Source organism: Eretmochelys imbricata, chromosome 3 (assembly GCF_965152235.1).
Source record: "Eretmochelys imbricata isolate rEreImb1 chromosome 3, rEreImb1.hap1, whole genome shotgun sequence".
NCBI classification, from domain to species: domain Eukaryota; kingdom Metazoa; phylum Chordata; order Testudines; family Cheloniidae; genus Eretmochelys; species Eretmochelys imbricata.
The window spans coordinates 96,054,640-96,074,843 of NC_135574.1; the positions used below are offsets into that span (position 1 = coordinate 96,054,640).

The 20,204-nt window shown below is 40.6% G+C and overlaps 1 long non-coding RNA gene across 2 annotated transcripts in view; it reads right to left on the reverse strand.

The window, feature by feature from the left end:
- LOC144262096 (uncharacterized) overlaps positions 1-20,204 on the reverse strand; it is a 103,968-nt gene that overhangs the window by 81,192 nt on the left and 2,572 nt on the right. Inside the window, exons 2-3 of one of the 2 annotated variants that reach the window (XR_013345488.1) lie at positions 8,562-8,678; positions 5,934-5,989 (exon numbers count right to left, since the gene is read on the reverse strand). This is a non-coding gene — a long non-coding RNA (uncharacterized LOC144262096). Of the gene's footprint in view, positions 1-5,933; positions 5,990-8,561; positions 8,679-20,204 lie in introns of those variants that run through there. The other variant, XR_013345487.1, reaches the window with a different exon arrangement.

The window sequence follows — 20,204 nt, forward strand, 5'->3', positions numbered from 1 at the left end:
AATAGAAACTGAATTAATTTTTAAAAGGGAGAGAATGTCCACAATCTGAATGAAAGCCAAGAATGTCATATATAGTCCCCTAAAAAGAAAAAAAAAGTCTTATTGAAGAAATTTGTGTTTAATGGTAAATGCCTAATCTTTATGGAATCCCCGAGTTGAAGGCTAATTTCACTCTTTTAGTTAAATATATAAATTATAATGTTAGCTTGAAGTCCTCACCCTTGTATCAGGGTGAAACAAAACCACAAACACCTCCAGGAGAGAATAAGATTTTAAAATGAGGGGCACTGTGCTTTGACATTTGCTCTTGAGGACCCACAGGAAGAGCACAGTATTACTAAGCAGAACAGCACATTCCAGTAAACTGCTTTGTAATTTAAAGTTGCATATCTATGCTTGTAATGTTAGTAACATGCAATTGTAGAAAGCAGGGATGACACCAGACCAGTGTGGGAAGGAGGGAAAGTAACCTCCAAAAGGTAGGATTGTTTGGCTAATTGAAAGACTGTTGAGAAGTAAATTGTACCCACGCTCATTTTTTATGAATGCAGGTAATTTAAACCTGTGACATCTTTAGATGAAACTCACTAGGCTTCCTGTTAGACTTGGCACTCAAGGTTGCTATTGTGCACAAATTTACAAGAGAAGCAAATTCCGTGGAGGCAGCAAGCAGTCCTTGCTTGTCGTTTTCAGTATACACCTTAAGACCTGTGATTAGGTCTTCTCTTTCCAATACACAAATCCTTTCCCTATGAAAATTCTTGTAAGGTTTCCAGAACCAATCTACTGACGCAGTTTGCTCCACTGATACTCAATAGAACAGTCTCATAGCTTAGTGTGCAACATCTCCTAATTAAACTACCAAAAGCTGAAAGCCATTTGCTGTAAAGGAACAGCGCCTACTGCACTCATTATGATCCAAAGTAGACATCCTGACATTAGAGTTTGCTATTTTCTCCATAGCACTACTGCTGATATCAGTCCCACTAGGACGAGGACTTAAAAGACCTGTCTGAGAGAGATGACAGAGGGAAGCACTAGAGATTACTTCCATCATCAATCTAGTCAGTCTAACACTATCATCTGGAATTTTTTTAAGCATGATGGATTCTTTAATTAACTTCAAAAAGTGTATCTGTTTCTCAGGTATGTAAACATGGCAGGGCAAGAGTCTTCATGGTTTTGCTTGGGGAATTGTCAAAACATCAATTAGGAACAGGGAGGTTTGTTTAATGAATTCCCAATTTGACAATAGGAAAAAATATACTCTAAACAGTTTTTCTTCCCTAAATGATCACACCAAGCAGCTTTTCCACACTTAATCAACAATATACATTTTTGGAAATTGATGGAATTCCATTCAGGTTGGTGGCCGTGATTCAAACCAAATATGCACTGGCTTCTCCCAATATATTTCAGGACTTAGTGAGCCCCAGGAGTGAAAAGTTTGCACAGAGTTGGGTTACAGTGACTCCCAAGATGCAACCCAGCCCTGCTGATTGGCTCCAAAAGTGGATTTGCACTGCTTAAGGTGGAAGCATTGCCAGGGCAGATGGAGGATGAGCTGATTCAGCACACTTCATGGCAGTCTCCATCTGCAGGAGCACTGGACGTAGTTTCAAAGCTGCCCCGGTCTAGTGGAAACGCTAGGGAGGACAGTGGTGTAAACATGATTTGGTCTTCTCGCAGGGGTGAAGTTGCCTGCAGTATAGGAATGTAAATGCTGTTTAAAAAGTGAACAGTTTAAATGATTAAAAAATATTTTGTTTAAACAGCTAACCAATTAAGCAGCCACTGTGGCCAGCCAGCCTGGAGGTTAACGGTTAAGGCGGGTTAACTGGTAAAACTAATGCTTACCGGTTAACATTTTACATCCCTACTTCAGTAGCAAAGAAAGTGCAATTTGTAACCCGCTGCAAATTGGGGGGGGGGGGGGGGGAAGAGTCAAGCCCTGTGATTTTGATGGAACTGCAGCAGGTTCTATGGCTCAATGTGTTCATTACTAAAACATGAGTAGGAGTTGTCCTTGTTGCTGGAGGGGCTTTGTGATTAGGCTTCTTAAATTGATAAAACTGCTCAAAGACCATTCTATAATAAAATCTCTGTATGATCACAACAATAAACATTTTGAGACAATTAACCAAAGGATCCGGGGTTTTGACAGAGGAGTATGATGTGTGTTTGTGTGTGCGCACATTCATGTTTTTATTCATTAAACATTTTAATTCATGTTTTTAATGCAAATACAGCCATTAGACTATTAGGCACATACTTCCACTACTATCCTCAACATGATGTTTTCTAGCCTCATTCATTTTTAGGTCTGTGGTTTCAATGAAGGAAGTGCCATTTATTATTGTTGTTTTACCATGCCCAAAAGTATGCTAGCCACTTTGTGGAACCAATAAAAAGAGTCATGGGGTGAAATCCTGGCTCAGCTGAAGTTAATGGCCAAACTCCTACGGATTTCAATGGGGCTGGCATTCATTCATAGTCCCTGTTCCTAAGCATCTGTAATCTAATTTGAGATGACGGGATAAGGGAGAGTAACAAATAGTAGGTAAAAGATGGGAAAAGGAATGTTGAGGGTCACAGCAATAAGATCACAGGATTATTCAATTTAGGCACATGCACATATTGATTAATATGTTCAAGGTGGTTGTTGTTCTGGAGCAAGCACTGAGACACTACCCCTTCTGGAATCTCAGGGAAACGTTGCCGGAGGTCATGGAGTACCTGCACATCAAGTTGCTGACTACCCTGCGCCATACCAGACTGATGTTGTTCTGGGATTCTCAAGAATGGAAGTCAATAAGCCTTCCAGTGGATACGATCTTCTGATGCTTCAGGCATTTTTCTTTAAAGAAAAGAATAAATCCCCTTAATATCTTCTTAAGTCGTCATATTTCCAGGAGTGCATCTCTGCTGATTCACTAGCAGCATCGTTCATCCTGATTTTACAGAGGTGTTTCTTCTACTTTTTTTTTCTTTATGACGATTTCACAAATATTAGTTTCAGTTACCATGTGGTGGGGGGCGGCGGCGACAGCAGCAGCATGCCCGGCTTCCCCTCGCTCTCTGCAGGAGAGGGACAGGGACTGCCGGGACGCCCCCCTCTTCCTGGGTCTGGCGGGGGTGGGTCCCCCCTTTCCGCTCGTGGAGGCAGGGGGGTGGGAAACTGGTCTCTGGGCAGTGCAAGCTCAGAACAGGGGGGAGGGATAGCTCAGTGGTTTGAGCATTGGCCTGCTAACCCCAGGGTTGTGTTCAATCCTTGAGGGGGCCATTTGGGATCTGGGGCAAAAATTGGGGATTGGTCCTGCTTTGAGCAGGGGGTTGGACTAGATGACCTCTTGAGGTCCCTTCCAACCCTGATATTCTATGATTCTATGAATAAATGAAAAAAGTGTTTAAAAAATAGTGTTAGATCCACTGGCTGTTGCCAACCTTTGTTCCACTAAGCAAAAATTTGTGTTAAGGAGCTAAATACTGTTGCATTTTATTTTCCTGATCTTAAAACACATCTTATTGAACAGCACAATACAAAGCTATCAGAGATTGGATATTTAAGTAGCACATGCCTCAGAAAAGATAAGATTAGAGTCACGGTACAAACACTGTACATTTACAGACTTAAGGTGAGAAGAGAACGAAAAGGCATCTCAGGAAGTCTGTCAAAGGAATTTGAGTTTGACAAAATAATTCAGAGAAATGAAAGTCACATCAAGCATAGGTCTCTGTAATAGATGAGTACATAGCTTGTACGTTTTACTAGATGGGCTAGATTCCTTAAACTGGCATCCATCTTTTACTTTTTTATACAGTAACTCCTCACTTAAAGTCATCCTGGTTAACGTTGTTACATTGCTGATCAATTAGAGAACATGATCATTTAAAGTTATGCAATGCTCCCTTATAACACTGTTTGATAGCCGCCTGCTTTGTCCACTGCTTGCAGGAAGAGCAGCCCGTTGGAGCTAGCTGGTGGGGGCTTGGAACCAGGGTGGACCGGCAGCCCCCCATCAGCTCCCTGCTCCCCGAAGTTCCCTGTACAGCAGCCGCCCAGCAGGCTATCAATTGCCAGCAGTTCAGCTGTCCCTCCCCACACTGCCATGTGCTGCTCCTGCCCCTCTGCTCTGGAGCTGCTCCCTGGAGCCTTCTGCTTGCTGTGCGGGGTGGGGGGGAGGGGGGCTAATGTCAGGGTGTCCCCCTCCCCCCTGCTCCTGCCCCCCACTTACCCCTTCTCCATACAGAGCAGGGTGGGGATATGACAGGGCTTAGGATGGAGGGAGCTTGCTGGCCGCAGCTGCTGTCTACTTAAGCTTCCTGATCTACTTAAAAAGGCAATGTACTTAGAGTGATGTCAGCGTACTTAAAGGGGCAATGCGCATCTCTCTCTCTCACACACAGGGTGTGTGTCTGTCTGCCATGCTATCTCCCCTCCCTCCATTCATGCTGCCTTGTGGAGTGTGAGGCTACATTAATAACGATCTGTTAACCCTTGAGGGCTCAGCCGAATGCTAGTTCATCATTTAGCAGGAAGGCATTCCCTGAGAAATATCCCACCCTCTAACTTCACCACCTCAACCAAGCATCATCATCATCATTGCTGTGTACAGTATTAAATTGTTTGTTTAAAAAAAACTTATACTGTGTGTGTAGATATATATAATATAGTATCTACATATATAATATAGTTTGGTGAAAAAAACTTCCATGAAACTAACCCCCCCATTTACATTAATTCTTATGGGGAAATTGTATTCGCTTAACATCGTTTTGCTTAAAGTCACATTTTTCAGGAACACAACTACAACATTAAGCGAGGAGTATTACGGTATTTTAATTCTTAGTTTATTTATAATCATACAGTAAACTGGTGCAGCTCCATTGACTTCAGCAAAGCTATGCTGATTTCACACTAGCTGAGGAGTGGGACCCCAAGTGGGATCTGGGCCTATAGAAAACTTCACATTTAGTTCCACTGACCACTCAACTGAATTAGGGGAAATTTGACCTTGTTTAAATGTGCATGTTTGGTTTAGTTGTTAAGTATCACACATTCCCCCTTCCATGAACAACCTCACAGTACTGAGCCATCGTATCTAATAGATCACCTAAAGCTTGAGGATGAAGACTCTGGTCAACAGCTCTCTTCCTCAAGCACAATGACACTTTCTACCAGAAAGGTAACGTTCACCCATGTAGGTGACAGAGCTTTCTAGGGGGGCCAGTCTGAGACTGTGGAACAAATTCTTACTGGAACTAAGGACCCTCACACACTTCACCAGCTTCCATTCCACATACAAGGTACACTTCTTTGACCTTGCCTTCTCCAACATGAACAAATAGCAGTGTGTTCATTTAAAACCAAAAGCCTCTATCAAACCAAACACACACAATTCTCCCCCTAAAAGAGGGGACGAGAGAGAGAGAGAGAACGAACCACACATGAGAGATGTTAGTCACATTGCTTTATGCGCTGCTGGAAGGCACTCGACCTCATTATGATGAGGGTAGTATAAGAACTTATACAGAATAAAATATATTCTGTTACTGAAGTTTACCAGATCCCAGAAAGAACAAAAACAAGCGTATCATAAGGAAACTTTCCACTGACCTCACTGGGAGCTGGACTGTGCCCTTATTTGGTTTCCTTCCCAACCGGTGAAGAGGGCAAAGACAGCAAGGTATCTTCTCCCAGGAGACTGAAAGCATCATGTCTGCCTCTCCTTCAGAGTTCTGAAGTATATTTAAAAGCTTTTAAATTAAAATTCTCCCATACAACAGTATGTCATTTCCTGCTGAGCCGGGGTAGTTACAGATCCAGGATTAGAGACTCAGCTGGTGTAAATTGGGATAGTTCTATTGAAGTCAATGGAGTTTAGCCAGGTTACATCAGTTGAAGGCCTACCCCATAATGTTGTTCCCCAAGTATAAATTTCACTCCACTTCTCGATCCACCACCTCCATTCTCAAGAACCTGTATATTCTAAAAAACAGAAAATACAATAATTTGGGGCATGAACTGTCTTTCAGTATGTGTGTTTACTATGCCTAATATAATGGGGCTCAAATACATGATGACGGGCTGCAGACACTAAGTAAATATTTATTCATGTCTGAATATTGGTGACATCAAAGCAAAATTTTCAGAAGCCTTCATGATCCATTGCTAATTTTGAGTGCTCAGCAGCTGACCTTCCAATGATCTGCTGTACACCATCCATCTATCTCCTCGCTGGTCATCTGCTACTGTAATGACCCACCACCATTGCTTCTGTAATAATTTTCTCAAGGATTTTTTCCATTTCTACACCTAATGTGACCAAAGTACATAAATTTGCATCTGTTGATTTTCAACATCAGGATTTGATTCTCTCCAATAATACTTCTAACATAGGCATTCATCTTTTTTCTATCCAGGAGATATACAAGAATCTTTGCCAGCACCACATTTCAAAAGCTTCAGTTTTCTTCTTGTCAAAAGCATTAAACTTCCCATGATTCACATCCATAAATTGCTAAGGAAAAAGTTAGGATTTTTTACTAGTCGCATCTTCGTACATTTCAAAAAGCCACAATTTGTCCACGCTTTCAGGGAGGCCATAGTCGGGCATTACCACAATACAACTAATAAATAATTATATTTGATCAAAGCAATTCCTCCATATGTCATGAGATATTAACCATGGGAATTATTTAAAGTCTGAAAGATGCAATAAATTCACTCAAGTCTCCGTCTCCTTATATATAGGATAATCTGGAGATTAGAAGGGACTCCTAGTGAGTCATTCACCATCCATTCCACTGCTTCACAAAAGCTAAATAAAATTCATATCTCCATCTGGGGTACGCTATATGGTAGGTTCTTGGGAATCAGGGATAACAATTTTATTATTACATTGTAGAACTTTATACTAACTTTTTTATACAGCTATGAGTTGAGCATCTTGAACTTCATGTGATATTATTATTTACTGAGCACAGTCAATGTGCTCTGCAGTGTACGCTCAGATAAGACAAGATCTTTGTTTCCAGGAGCTTACAACCTAATTTAGACACTTTTTAAAAAAAAAAAAAAAAAAAATCATTGCTTCATCTAGACTCTTAGAAAGCTGGCTAACTAGCTAAACACTTGCTATTGCAGCCACACCCACATCTCTGATACTTTAGCTAGACCTCTTAAAATCATCACAGTTGCATAAATACAGATATTAGGCATCAGACAATATAAAGCTGTGCACAATTGATATTTGCCCTGTGTTTTTTCTCGACAGAGTGCTAACAAAAATATAGCCTTCCCATTTTTGTCTTGGAGCCAGGGATTGTAAGTCTGTTGAGTGCAACTCTTTCCCTTATCTAAAGCTCTCAGTGATGGTCACTCGGGAACAGATGGGCAATGCCATGTCAGTTCCCAGACAGGAAATAGTGGCCCCAGAGGGAACAAGCAAGAAGGTCTCTGCTTAAATGGATCTGACAGCTTTGCTTAGAGAAAGATGTTTATCCCTGTTTATGAACGTGTCCTTTTTTGCCTTTATAATTCCCATGGTTAGTGGGCTTTTTTTGTTTTGTTTTTAAAACACACAGTGTGTCTAACTGTCTGGGAAGGGAGAATACTAGTCACACACTTTTGAAAGCATTGGGGATGAGTGAGAAACAATTTCATTAAAACAGCTCATTTGCAAAAGGTGTGATTCCTTTCCAAAACATTTCTATTAGCCTTTTTAATGTTTAATGGCCTGATCCATTTCCGACTGGAGTCAATGGGAGCCTTTCCATTGACTTCAGAGGGAGCCAGATCAAGTCCTAATTTAAACAAAGATATTTTTGTATGAACCCTCAAACTGGAAAACTAAAAATGCAAAACAAAAACCACCATCACCAATTTTTCCAGTACTTGAATACAATTTTTAACTGACTGTTATTAGTTTATTAGCCTGCTCCTCCAGATTGATGATCTTTGGTTGCTTTATTTTCTTCTCTGACAGATGATGTGAATCCTCTTATCAAGTAAAAAAATTCTATGGTGGGTTTTTTTTTTTTTTTAGCTTTCAGAATTTACATTTGTAATGTCTGGTAGAAGTGACCGAACTTTAAGCCAGAGTTTAATTTTAAAAAGGACATGCAGTATCTTTCCTGAAGATTTTCTTAATCACTTGGATTTATCCCGACTTTTAACTCTAGATAAGAAAATAAGATATCCCATCATGAGGATTTACTGTGGAGTTTTGTGCCAACCAGGAATGGCTCCCAGTATTTTAGTTATTAAAATTACATTTATTGGCAATTAGATCTATTTCCTGTATTAAATGAGGTTTCCACAAACACTTAAAGTCAAGAGAAGTCAAATAAGTAGCATGCCCTTGGAAATATTAAAGAAGTACATGTTTTAAAGAATTGAGTATCTGGGTGAATTGAGTAAAATGTGTGCAAGCATTCATGTTTAATTTCTAACAAATAATAAAATAGTGCAAATCTCTCTCTCTGACAAAAATACTGTCCCATCTTTTGGGAGGCCAGGGAAGATTTAGACTCCAGAACTGGGACTGAGGCAAAATTACCTTTTTCAAGTAACATCTACAGTGCCAGATGGGGACAAAGTGCATATTCCGCTGGCACTTCTGCTGGAACAGCTGCCCATCCACTCACTCACTGCTCTCCCAGCCACCATGTGGATCCTGAATGAATAGAAAGACATCAGCAGGGTCAGGGAGAAGGTATCACAGATACCATTTAATCCCATCCCCCTTCCAGGCAGAGATGAGGAGGGTTCCTTCCACCATGCAAACATTGGAGCAATGGAGGTGGGTGAAATTATTCAGCCCTGTGCATGGACTTCAGGATTCGTCCCATATTAAACCAAGCTGGGCTCACATTGAAATTCAGATCTGCTTCCAGATTTTGCAAATAGCCAACACGATAGGTGGTTTTGGATCCAGGGCTTCGGTTTGGGCCTAATCTCTAATATTAAAGGAAAAACAAGAAAAGTTAAAAATCAGAAGTAAAGCAGAGCAGGCAGCACAGCTGGGAGCAACTCCCTGGGCCATGGCACAACCATTGGGCCAGGCCAAACTTGAGTAGCACTGCAACCCCATGTACCAGGTCGCAACACCTGTCAGTAAAATTTGGCCCAGCTGCCACATACTGAAATGTAGTGGAGCAGCAGGCAGGCCAAATTTAAGTGAATAGTGTTGTGACCTGGTGTATGGGGTCACAAGTAGTTCTGTGACCCCATGTGCCAGGTCGCAATGCCACTCACTCAAATTTGGAGTGTAGGATTTCATGAGCCAGGGGTTTCAGGCTGTTGGGAGAGGGGCACCTCAGAAAGGAAAAGGAGGATCAAGCAGGAAGAAGAGGGGGCAAATCTATGCCCTCTACTTTAAATGTGCTCCACAGCTCCAAACTATGGATTAGAAGGAAAAAATAAAAATAGATTCCAGAATCCACAGGGCCTATCTGGACCCACTCACCTTCCAACCTAATCCAGTCTTGCCCAGTCATGAAAGAGTCATGTCAGTCTGACTGGCCTATACACTATATTACACACCCAAAAACTGGGATAAAAGATTATTATTAAAGTTGCAAAGTAAAGCACTCAAAAGTTAAATGCCATAATTAAGGTTTCCTTAATTTTTTGTGTATAAATCAGAGATTATAAAATGAGTGCGCAAACCCATAATAATTCTAGATCTGCTGCATACAAACATCCACTATACAGCATATTAATTAATATCTGCACTTACTGGATAGTTACACGGATAAAGAAAATGATGTGATGTACATATACAGTGCTTTGTTCATTCATAGAATATCAGTTATATTCTATAACTATTATTTGTATTATGGTACATAAGAACAGCCATACTGGGTCAGACCAATGGTCCATCTAGCCCAGTATTCTGTCTTCTGACAGTGACCGGTGCTAGATGCTTCAGACAGAGTGAACAGACCAGGGTAACTGAGTGATCTACCAAGGTTGTGTAGTCAGAGGTTTTAGGCATACCCAGAGCATGGGATTGCATCCCTGACAATCTTGGCTTGTAGCCATTGAAGGAACTATTCTCCAGGAATTTATCTAATTCTTTTTTGAACCCAGTTATATTTTTGGCCTTCATAACCTCCCATGGCAATGAGTTCCACAGGTTGACTGTGCACTGTGTGAAGAATAGTTGCTTTTGTTTGTTTTAAACATGCTGCCTATTAATTTCATTGGGTGAAATTCCCTAGTTCTTGTGTTATGGGGGAGGACGGTAAATAAAAACTTCCATCTTCACTTTCTCCACACCAGACATGATTTTATAGAACACCCTCCTTAATTGTCTCTCTTCTAAAATGACCAGTCCCAGTCTTTTTAATCTCTCCTCATACGGAAGCTGTTCTATAACCCCTAATCATTTTTGTTGTCCTTCTCTGTACCTTTTCCATTTCTAAAAAAAAAAAAAAAAATCTTTTTAGAGATGAGGCAACCAGGACTAGATGCAGTATTCAAGGTGTGGTTATGCCATGGATTTATAAAATGACATGATGATATTTTCTGTTTTATTATCTATCACTTTCATAACGGTTCCTAACATTCTGTTAGTTTTGTTGACTGCCACTGCACACAGAGCAGGTATTTTCAGGGAACTCTCCATAGCAACTCCAAGGTCTTTCTTAAAAAGAAAAGGAGGACTTGTGGCACCTTAGAGACTAAGCTACAGCTCACGAAAGCTTCTACTCAAATAAATGGGTTAGTCTCGAAGGTGCCACAAGTCCTCCTTTTCTTTTTGCGGATACCGACTAACACGGCTGCTACTCTGAAATCTAAGATCTTTCTTGTGTGCTAACAGACAATTTAGACACCATCATTTTGTACGTATAGTTGGGATTATTTTTTCCAATGTGCATTACTTTCCACTTATCTACAATGAATTTCACCCAGCTTTGTGAGATCCCTTTTTAACTCTTCACAGTCAGATTTTGACTCAACTATCTTGAGTAATTTTGTATCATCTTCAAATTTTGCCACGTTCACTTTTGACCCCTTTTTTCCAGATCATTTATGAATATGTTGAACAGCACGTCCCAGTACAGATACTATTAAGCCATTGTGAAAGCTAATAATTTATTCTCACCCTTTGTCTCCTATCTATCTTTTAGCCCAGTAACTGATCTCAGGGCAACTTTCCTCTTATCCCATGACTGATTACTTTGCTTAAGAGCCTATGTGAGGAACCTTGTCAAATGCTTTCTGAAAACCCAAGTGTACTACATCAACTGGAATACCCTTGTCCACATGCTTGTTGACTCTCTCAAAGAATTCTAATACATTGCTGATAGATTTCTAATAGGCGGCCCTTTACAAAAGCCATGTTGACTTTTCCCGAGTATGTCGTGTTCATCTGTGTCTGAAAATTTTGTTCTTTACTCCAGTTTTAACCAATTTGCCTGGGACTGAAGTTAATCTTACTGGCCTATAATTGCCAGGATCTCCTCTGGAGCCTTTTAAAAAAATAGGCATTACATTAACTACCCTCCAGTCATCTGATACAGAGGCCCATTTAAGCAATAGTTTACATACCACAGCTGTTAGTTCTGCAATTTCATATTTGAATTCCTTCAGAACTCTTGTGTGAATACTGTCTGGTTCTGGTGACTCAATAACTGTTTAATTTATCAGTTTATTCCAAAATCTCTTCTATTGAAACCTCTGTCTGGGACAGTTCCCCAGATCTGTCACATAAAAAGAATGACTCAAGGGATTCCCCCTCACATTCCCTGCAGTAAAGATTAATGCAAAGAATTCATGTCGCTTCTCCACAACAGCCTTGTCTGTCTTGAGGGCTCCTGCAATACCTTGGTCATCCAGCAGCGCCACTGACTATTTTGCAGTCTTTCTGCTTCTGATGTCCGTTAAAAAGTGTTGCTGTTAGTTTTTGTGCCCTTAGCCACTTGCTCCTCAAATTTATTTTTGGCCTGCCTTATTATATGTTTACATTTGACTTGCCAGAGTTTATGCTCCTATTTTCCTCATTATGATTTGACTTCCGTTGTTAAAGGATGCTTTTTTGACTCTAGCTACCTCTTTTATTCTGCTGCTTAGCCATGGTGCCTTTTTTATTTTAAAATGTGGAGTATATATTTAGTTTGAGCCTCTACTTTCTTTCACATAGTGCCACTCCTCCACAGCACAACCTACTCTGTCATGCCTATATATTTTGTACCCCAGTGTTACTGCATCCCATTCATGATATCCTCATTCAATGATGCCTATCAATATAATCATTTTAATGCCAGGCACTCTAGTTCACCTGCCTTAGTGTTTAGACTGCAAGTATTGTGTATAAGCTTTTGTACATTTCTGTCAATATTCACGTGTTCTTTTAAAAATGGAACTCTTATGTTTTACCTTTCCTCACAAGTGCCTACCTGTACTTTACCAACTTCTTTCCTGTCCTCTTTACTAGCATATAGAGTTGCCCCTCAATAAATTCATCCCTATAGGATATGTCTGCCCAAACTCTGCTTCTCTGCACCTGTCAGCTTTCCCCCAGCCCTTAGTTTAAAAACTCCTCTATGACTGGTTTAATTTTACATGTCAGCAGTCTGCTTCCTTTTTGGTTTAGGTGGAGCCCATCCTTCCTGTACAGGCTCCTCCCTTCCCAAAAGGTTCCCCAGTTACTACTAAGCCTAAGAACTTCCTCCCCTACACACTTTGTCTCAACAACACATTGAGACCCTGCAGTTCTGCCTGTCCTCCTGACCTTGCACATGGAACTGGAAACATTTCAGAGAAGCACCTTGAGGTCCCTACTGAGATAAAGGCCCCATTCTGCCAGGCACTGTACATGCAAAAAACTAGGAGGCAGTCTATCCTCAAAGAGCTCACAGTCTAAACAGAAAGACTGGGAGAAAGGAAGTATTATTCTCCCCAATTTACAAATGGGGCACTGACATTTAGTGACTTACCCAAGGTCATGCAGAAAGTCTGTGGCTGAGCCAGGATCTGAATCTAGATCTCCTGAGTTCCAGTGCAGTGTATTAACCCTTTTCCTCCCATTTACAACATTTCTTTAAAATTATTTTAAAGCTAAAAGCACACACTCGCTATAGTGATTATTTATATGCAGTTTCAAAGATGAAGCCAGCTCTTCCTTGTACAAGTAGTCCCCACTGATTTTAGTGGGACATGAGCGTGGTCAATCATGCAATGGTTTGCAGGACCACGTCCCCATCTGTGACAACGCAAACTGTTTGAGTGCAAAGAAAGCCTTGTAAAATGTTTAAAGTGTGAAAAAAGCAGCTGATGTGGTATGCCTACGCTGTTCATAATCCCACTTGAATTATTTCTTTCTTTCCTTGTGCTCCTCCTGACTGACTGTTGTCTCATCTTATACACAGATTGTAAGCTCTTTGGAGCAGGGATGTCTCTGTTATATCTCTGTAGAATGCCTATTACAATGGAACCCTGACCTCAGATGCTACTGCAACACAAATAAAAAAATGCATATTCCCTGCACATTCTGACAACTTGTGGATTTGCATAGAATTAAGGTAATGTAGTACCATGCCTCAGTTCTGGAGTCCAAATCATTCAGGCCCTCAGAAAAGATGGAACAATATTTGCATGTTTGTCTTATGACTTACATATTCATACACGACAGCTGCATAAGGGCTCTGTGAAAGCTTGTCTCTCTCACCAATGGAAGATGGTTCAATAAAAGATATTACCTCTCCCATCTTGTCTCTAGAATCCTGGAACCAGCACAGCTACAATAATGCATACATATTCTCACACACTCACAAAACTCTTGTGATTAGGGTAGGGATTAAAATTGAATCTAGATCTAAACTGTGCTCAATTTTGCAGACTCATAACCTGACTGATGTTGCAAAACCAAACCTTAATTGCTTCAGTTTGTCCAGGACAGAAACTGGAGACACTCAAAAACTTTTATCTGAATGCAAACTTTGATGGTTTGTCTTAAATTGTAACTGATTTTGTTTACAAAATCTCACACCTGATCAACTAAATCTGCAAAACCAAAAATTGGCTCTCACTTCATCTTCACTAAAAAATGGCCAAAAATAATTCTATCAAGCTTTCCTGAAAAATCCACTTTTGGGCTGAAAATCCCAGCTGAAAGGTTAGTTTCCCTCTTTCCCCAAAGTTATATGCATCTAAAAATAGGGATTTATCGTACAAAATTCCTTAGCCATAACTCCAGTCCTGCAGTAATGACATTACAATAACGCAGGGACCAGATTTAATTTTCAAAACTTTTAAAGAATTTTTAAAATGATAAAACTATTTCAGTGCAATGAATTAATTGAGTTACTCTAGATTTATACAAGTGTAACAGAGCAGTTGTTAAAACTGAATAAGATCTTATGATGCTTTAACCTCTAAATAACTGTTTAATAGCTTCAGTTATTTTAGCCCGTGTTTTTATAGAGATCATTTATTATAAACATCAGTTCTTACATACGAGTTAAAATATCATACCACCCAATGTGATTTCTTAAAAAAAAAACCCACAAAAAACAAAACAAAAAAAAACCCCACACCTAATGCCAGATCAGAGGAATGTAGTCAGTCACTGTACAATTAATATTGACATCAGTCCATATATTGCAGCCATGGAACATTCCTTTCAAATTGCCACTTCTATCTGGGCCAGTATTAAATTGATTGCTAACTACCCAAGGGGGAGAGGGCAAGGAGAGAGAGAGAGAGAGAGAGAGATTTTGCTAAATGGGGAGGCGGGGGGTGTATAGGAAACAGATACTATACCTTTAATAGCTTGTGAAGCATCAAGTGGTACTCTGTATTTATAACCCTGCTACAGAAGTAGTATATGTAGCTATTTGTTGTATCTAATTAGTAAACATGATTATTTGGACCTCACTGTGCCTATGTTGTTCCTTCATATTAGGTTTATTATCCAAAGAGCCAAAAATACAGGAGTCTTTCCATTGGCTTCAATGGGTTGTGACTAAGGCCTGTGGTAAGTACATCGAATGTTGTGAAATATAGTCACGGTGATTATGAAAAGTTGTGCGCAAACACAAGCAAACCCAACTACAATGTTGTATTTAATCTCAGAAAACAGGAAGACAACCTTTACCGTTCCACTGCTTCTAATCTCTGTAACATCCAAACTTTGCAACAGTTGGAGGGTGAGAAACATTCTCCTTTTGAGGCTTTTAAAGCAAAGCAGCAGGAGCCATTACCCTGGATCAGTTTCCCTTCCCATCTACCGTGAGGCTGATCCAACTTTCATTGAAGTTATTGGAAAGATTCCCATTGACTTGAAAGGGAGATGGATTGGGGCCCCTGGGCCGAAATCCAAGTGCATTCCCATTCAAGCAGTGTTTCTGGTCTCCAGCAGCCTGGAACTTGGAATTCCCAATTCATTTCCAAACCTAGGGGCTCAAGCAAAAGGAGTGCAAAGTGCCAGAGCCATGCCAATGTATCAGCTAGAATCATTGTGTGTGCAAGAGTTAATTATATTAATTTGGGTGCCCTGCTTTAAGGGATTCAGCTACAGCAGCAAGCAAGAGAAAATGAGTGTAGGTTGATAGGGAGAACTGCAATTATGCAAGGCTGTGAGAAATCTGGGGTTGGCTAGAAATAGTTAGATGACATAATCCTTCTGGATCTGTGAAAAGACTGCAAGGACCTGCTACAACCTTTGAAAAATGACTTGGTCGAGTTGCTCCTGGATTTGCAGTGTATGGCTGCCCGGGCGTACTGCTATGTGTAACACAAACAAACCCCCTCCAGCAGCATGTTTATCTCGTGGCACAGAATGCCATATGCCCACAGATCAAAGACTGTGGGAACAGATGCTGTTAGCAGAGCAGCAGCTGCACTCAGATCCTGTCCACACCCTTCCTGTTTGCAGTGGCCTACCCTGGGGCTATTATGTTCCCAACAGGGCGATGATTATCCCCCCTCCGTTCCCTCCTTCCCAGCCGCCGCTGCCATTCTCTAGGGAGGGTGTACCAGCACTTGCCTTGCCGCCTGCTTTCAATTGCTCATTGTTTCTTTCGTAAGGTGCAGATAGTGGGCTAGACACTCCTTGGCTGGTGTTCTGATAAGGCTCTAGAAAGTGTTCTCATTTATTATACAGAAGCTTGTTGGGAAGAATGAGCCAAAATGCTAACAAAATAGGGCTGGTGTTTTTAAATTTAAAGGAAGGAGCTCTTGTCTTTCCAGACTTGAAAACCAAGAGTCAGTGGGCCAGATTCTGATTTCCTCACCACTGATGTACATCTAGAGTAACTCCACTACAATTTGTAAAGTTACTGCATGTGTGCTCCAGTGGAAGAGAGATCAGATTCTGGCCCACTGCATGAAAAAGTCTCTTCTTCACTGTCCCACAATTCAAGACGTTTCTTAAATCATTTATAACATGATTGGTCTAAGCACTAGCAAATGATATAACGAATAATCATAGTGACAGGGAAAGGAACTAATGGAAAGACTCCCATTGAGTTTAATGGGCATTGGATGCTCTAACTGCAGAGCTGGTTGTAAAAGGGATCCCTTTTCTGCCCGCTCTATCTGTGAGACACCTGGAACCAATTCAAGGTACCAAGAAGAAATGCTCCTGATTCTGCTCTCACTTATATCAGGGAGAATCATGAGTAATGCCACTGAGGTCAATACAGGGGTTTACTCTAAGTAAAATCAGTCCTCAAAAATCTGTTATTCAGATTTCCATTGTTTTAAGGCAAGAAGGGTCTTCCTGGCAAGGATGCTTTGGCAGTATCTAGAGTAAGACATGAGTTCTACTGAAGGTAGGGAGTTCCCCATCCCTCCTTTAGTTTGAGCACAGATTACTTTGGAAGAGTCATTGTTTTCTATTACTTAAGTAGTAATTTGAAAAAGCCATCTCTTACAGCTTGTGTTTGTGTGTTGCACAACAAAACTAACACTTTTGGTATCAAAAGTCACAACTGGGACAGAGATGACAAGTACCATTACGCAAAAAATGTAACTCATAGGAATCTGCGTCAGATCCTCAGCTGGTCTAACTTGGCTTAACCAGGCCAGGATTTGTTTATTTTAATAATGTTTCATATATTAATGACTGGGGGGAAAAGAGTGAACAACCAGATGGCAAAACCTGTCTTTAATATAAAATTTAGTTTAGTACGGACTGAGAAAGATTGTGAGGAACTTCAGAGGGATCTAACCAAGGTAAATAAATAGGCAACATGATGGCAGAGAAGATTCAGTGTTGACAAACTCAAGCTAATCCACCATGGCAGGGATAATCCAATCTATTTATAAACAGTGCTGGGTTCCGAATAACCAGGGGAGGAGAGGACGATAAGACCCATGTTATTAGAGAACTCTGTGCAGAATTTTCTGCACAATAGTGTTGTGACCACCAAAAGAGTAAATAAAATATTAGTTTGATAAAGAATGGAATAAAAATGGCATGTTTTCAGTATGAGTTATGTAAATTAATGATCTGGAAAAAAGGGGGAAACACTGAGGTGGCAAAACTTGCAGATGATACGAAACTACTCAAGACAGTTAAGTCCAAAGCAACTGCGAAGAGTTACAAAGGGACCTCTCAAAGCCGGATGACTGGGCAACAAAATGGCAGATGAAATTCAATGTTGATAAATGCAAAGTAATGCGCATTGGAAAACAATCCCAACTATACCTATAAAATGATCGGGTCTAAATTAGCTGTTACCACTCATGAAAGATCTTGACATCATTGTGGATAGTTCTCGGGAAAACATCCACTCAATGTGCAGCGGCAGTCAAAAACAAGCAAAACAGAATGTTGGGAATCATGAAGGATAGATAATAAGACAGAAAATACATTGCCTCTATATAAATCCATGGTATGCCCACACCTTGAATACTGCGTGAAGATGTGGTTGCCCCATCTCAAAAAAGATATATTGGACTTGGAAAAGGTTCAAAAAAAGGGCAACAAAAATTATTAGGGGTATGCAGTGGCTGCCATATGAGGAGAGATTAATAAAACTGGCACTTTTCAGCTTGGAAAAAGAAAGACATGGGAACATGACTGAGGTCTATAAAATCATGACTGGTATGGAGATGGTACGGTATGTCTTCTTGTGTATCCCTTCCCTAACTGTTTCTAATATTGTTCACTTTTTTGGCGGCCACTGCACATTAAGCAGATGTTTTCAGAGAACTATTCATAATGACTCCAAGATCTTGTTCTTCAGTGGTAACAGCTAAAGTAGACCTCTTCGTTTTATATGTATAGTTAGGATTGTTTTCCCAGGTGCATTAATCAACACTAAATTTCATCTGCCATTGTGTTGCCCTAGTAACCCAGTTTTGAGAGATCCCTTTGCAACTCTTCCCAGTCAGCTTTGGTCTTAACTATCTTGAGTAATTTAGTATCGTCTGCAAACTTTGCCACCTCACTGTTTACCCCTTTTTCCAGATCATTAATTTACATAACTCATACTGAAACGATACCATTTTTATTCCATTCCTTATATCAAACTAATATTTTATTTATTTTTTTGACAGTCACCACACCATTGTGCGGAATTTTCTGCACAGAGTTGTCTCTAATAATATGGGTCTCCTCCTCCCGTGCCTGAGTTATTTGGAACCCAGCACTGTTTATAACTAGATACCTTTATAAAGTTTTAGTTTAATTAGTTTGGACAGAAGAGAAATAAGTGATAGGATACAAGCACACAAGATAATAGATGACCTAGAGAAGGAAGATTGGCCACTTTTATTCACCCTTGTCATACAAGGAAAAGAGGACATTCAGTAAAATTGAAGGGCAATCATTTGAAAACGTTAAAAATAATATTTTTTGTTTCCAAAGTTACCCTATGGCACTCATTGCCACAAGACAGCCTTTATATGGGTGACAGGTTTCAGAGTAACAGCCGTGTTAGTCTGTATTCGCAAAAAGAAAAAGGAAGTACTTGTGGCACCTTAGAGACTAACCAATTTATTTGAGCATAAGCTTTCGTGAGCTACAGCTCACTTCATCGGATGCATACTGTGGAAACTGCAGAAGACATTATGTACACAGAGACCAAGAAACAATACCTCCTCCCACCCCACTCTCCTGCTGGTAATAGCTTATCCAAAGCGACCACTCTCCTTACAATGTGTATGATAATCAAGGTGGGCCATTTCCAGCATAAATCCAAGTTTAACCAGAACGTCTGGGGGCGGGGGGGGGGGGGTGTTAGGAAAAAACATGGGGAAATAGGCTACCTTGCATAATGACTTAGCCACTCCCAGTCTCTATTTAAGCCTAAATTAATAGTATCCAATTTGCAAATTAATTCCAATTCAGCAGTTTCTCGCTGGAGTCTGGATTTAAAAAGTTTTTTTGTTGTAAGATAGTGACCTTCATGTCTGTAATTGCGTGACCAGAGAGATTGAAGTGTTCTCCGACTGGTTTATGAATGTTCTAATTCTTGACATCTGATTTATGTCCATTTATTCTTTTGCATAGAGACTGTCCAGTTTGACCAACGTACATGGCAGAGGGGCATTGCTGGCACATGATGGCATATATCACACTGGTGGATGTGCAGGTGAACGAGCCTCTGATAGTGTGGCTGATGTTATTAGGCCCTGTGATGGTGTCCCCTGAATAGATATGTGGGCACAGTTGGCAACGGGCTTTGTTGCAAGGATAGGTTCCTGGGTTAGTGGTTCTGTTGTGTGGTATGTGGTTGTTGGTGAGTATTTGCTTCAGGTTGGGGGGCTGTCTGTAGGCAAGGACTGGCCTGTCTCCCAAGATTTGTGAGAGTGTTGGGTCATCCTTCAGGATAGGTTGTAGATCCTTGATAATGCGTTGGAGGGGTTTTAGTTGGGGGCTGAAGGTGACGGCTAGTGGCGTTCTGTTATTTTCTTTGTTAGGCCTGTCCTGTAGTAGGTGACTTCTGGGAACTCTTCTGGCTCTATCAATCTGTTTCTTCACTTCCGCAGGTGGGTATTGTAGTTGTAAGAAAGCTTGATAGAGAGCTCGCAGGTGTTTGTCTCTGTCTGAGGGGTTGGAGCAAATGTGGTTGTATCGCAGAGCTTGGCTGTAGACGATGGATCGTATGGTGTGGTCAGGGTGAAAGCTGGAGGCATGTAGGTAGGAATAGTGGTCAGTAGGTTTCCGGTATAGGGTGGTGTTTATGTGACCATTGTTTATTAGCACTGTAGTGTCCAGGAATTGGATCCCTTGTGTGGACTG